The sequence below is a fragment of the Carlito syrichta genome, unplaced genomic scaffold (assembly GCF_000164805.1).
Source record: "Carlito syrichta isolate Samal-C Ts95f unplaced genomic scaffold, Tarsius_syrichta-2.0.1 Scaffold308803, whole genome shotgun sequence".
Classification (NCBI taxonomy): Eukaryota; Metazoa; Chordata; class Mammalia; order Primates; family Tarsiidae; genus Carlito; species Carlito syrichta.
The window spans coordinates 600056-603168 of NW_007252899.1; positions in this window are offsets into that span (position 1 = coordinate 600056).

The following is a 3113-nucleotide window of genomic DNA, read 5'->3' on the forward strand; positions in this document are numbered from 1 at the left end:
CCCCCCGGGGGGGGGGGGGGGGGGGGGCTGGCTTGTTGCTCTGAACCTGGAGTTCGTGACCCCGTTAGGGAATCCACGAACTTTTGAAAGGGTGGAAAGAATGCCAGATGGGCCAAGGGTCCTCAGCTTTCATCCGGTTCAGGGCCAAAGGTGGGGTGTACCAGAGGCCCCCAGGGCGCAGCCTCTGGTCCATGTAAGGCCTGAACCCCGAGGGCTTCATGAAGGGCTGGAGTTGAGGGCAAGGGCTAGGTAGGTACCTGGGGTCTGCCTGTGCCTGCTTCTCCCCAAGATGGAGAGTTTGGGGAGAGAAGGAAGTTAGTGTCTCCACGGCTGAAGGTATCAAAGTCATGGGTGTGGGGCCTGGTAGCCAGAAGCATGTTGCCCTCTAAAAGACCAGATTTTGTAGGGTTCACAGGAAGGAATTACATTTTTTCTCCCATTACAATCTAATTAAGCTCCACTTAGAAGATAGGGAGCAGCCTTCTACCCTGTCCAAAGTTCCACCAGGCAGAGGTGAAATGACCAGAGTAGGAGACCACATCCTGGGCAGTGGTCTATGGGCTTCTGTCCTGTCTCTAGCTGACCCTTCTCACCTTGGGGCTTGGAGACAGTGGGAACATCTTCCAGTAATCGGACTCCACCCCAAACCAGAATTTTTTGTTTGTTCATTTTTGCGTCTCACTCCATCGCCCAGACTGGAGAGCAGTTGCAAGATCATGGCTACTGCAGCCTTGACTTTCTGGGCTCAGGTGATCCTTCTGCCTCAGTCTTCCAAGTAGGTAGAACTACAGGTATGTACCACCACACCCTTAATTTTTACAAAATTTATTGTATAGAAGAAGTCTTGCCAAGTCGTCCAGACTTGGTCTCGAATGACTAGGCAATTCTCTCGTCTTGGCCTTTCAAAGTGCTGGGATTACAGGTGTGAACCACCATACCCAGTCACAAAATAAAAACTCAATTTCCACTTGCTGAGGTCTGTCAAAGATTGGGACAAGGTGGAAAGTAGAAACAGTAGGAACTTGGGGGAGGCCTTTTCCTCTTTTTATTTTTTTTTTGAGTTGGCACCCAGGCTAGAGTGCAGTGGCACGCTCGTGGCCACCACATCCTCGACCTGAGGGGTTCAGGCGATCCTTCCACCTCAGCCTTCCAAGTAGCTAGAACTAACTGGCACGTGCCACCATGCCCGGCTTATTTTTTAATTGTAGCCACAAGGTCTTGCCAAGTTGCCCAGACTGGTCTTGAACCCCTGGGCTCAGGCAATTCTCTTGCCTCTGCCTCCCAAAGTGCTGGGATTACAGGTGTGAGTCACAGGAACGGGCTTCTTTTCCTTTTAAGCAATGGGCACATGATGTGACAGCTAAGGGTTGACAGGATAGGACTTGACTGAAGAGGATGCTGCAAATAGAGTTCCTGCAAATGGAGATGAGATCCTGCTGCCTTCCAGACTGAGACAGTTCAAATTAAAGCCAAAGACTCTTAAGATATAAAGTCCCCAAGGCCAGGTGCCTGGATTCTGACACTGAACAAGTTACTTAGCCTCTCTGGTCTTCCCATTCCTTTTTTTTTGTAAACTGCAGTTATTTATTTTTACCTCAAAACCTTGCTGTTAAGGATTAAATGGGCAACCCCCTCAGGTCCCCTCCCACTGTGGGAACTTTTCTGTCCTCTTAATAAATCCTGCTTTCTCAACAACAACAAAAGATTAAATGTTTGTTAAGAGAAGTGCCCACGACAGTGCCTGGCACTCGGAGAACACTCACATTTGCCAAGTCTACCATGGCAACTCTGAGACTCCAAAACACAACTATAGAAAACACATTTCACTGGGACTTTTCTGATTAGAATGACAAGGAGAGATACAAGAGGAGTGACTGCCAAAGGACTGGCGCTGTGCCCAGGCAAAGGGCCTCTGGTGGCCGGCAGCAACACTGTGGAGTCGCCCCTATGCTTGGTGAGTGCGTGGGGCAGGCAGGGGTAGCAGAGGACAGATCAGGACAGGCACGTGGGGCTAGCCACAAGTGCTGGTGGCTAGTGTGACAGTGACAAAACAAACCTGACCTCAGAGGCCAAGTGAACACATGGGACAGAGGCTGTCAGCTTGTCTGAGCCAGTCTGTGTTCTGGACAGCCTGCTGCTCCGTGGGCGCTGGGGAAATGCTGAAGCTCATGAGATGATCAGTCCTCTGAGCAGCATGGGCTGAGGACTGGTCTTGCTTCTGAGGCGGGCCGGGCTGTGCCTCAGGCCTGATGATGCCACAGGCTCTCCTCAGATGGTTTCCAAGACGAGGCCCTGACCACAAGCCAGAGGAGGGCTCAGGTGCTAGCTGAGCCGGGCAACAGTGGGCAGGGTGAGGCCAGCCCAGGGATAGAAAGGGCATCGATTATTTTACTCCAGTGCCAACTACAGCTCAACACTGAGGATGGAAGCTGCAGACGTGTCCAGGAACTTCCCCATCAACAGTTCTCTAGGGGGAGTAACGGTGAGCACTGGCTCCTGCTGCTGGTTTTATACTTAAGAGTCAGATAGGATGTGTCGTGGCTGTGCAGCAGAAGATCCTTTCGTCCCTAACTCCATCAGAGTGGCACTTCTCTTGCCCGCTCCCCAGGCAAAACAACCACTTTTTTTTTGAGTTGGAGTCTCACTCTGTCGCCCAGACTGGAGTGCAGTGGCCGCTCCCGGCCACCGCAGCCTCGAACTCCTGGGCTCCGGCGATTCTTCCACCTCGAACTCCTGGACTCCGGCGATCCTTCCGCCTCAGCCTTGAAAGTAGCCGGAACTACAGGTGCGCGCTACCACGCCTGGCTAGTTTTTGCTTTATTGTAGAGATGAGGTCTTGACAAGTTGCCCAGGCGGGTCTCGAATCCGCAGGCTCAGGCAATTCACTTGCCTCGGCCTCCCAAAGTGCTGGGATTACAGGCAGAGCCACCGAGTCCGGCCAAAACAGCCACTTTTAAACTTTAAAACAATGTGAATGTATACAATCAGGAATAACAAGCTGTGTGGAAGATAAAAATTAGATAAATTTTTTTTTTGAGTCGAGCATGGTGGCACGTGCTTGTAGTTCCAGCTACTTGGAAGGCTGAGGCAGAAGGATCGCCGGAGCCCAGCAG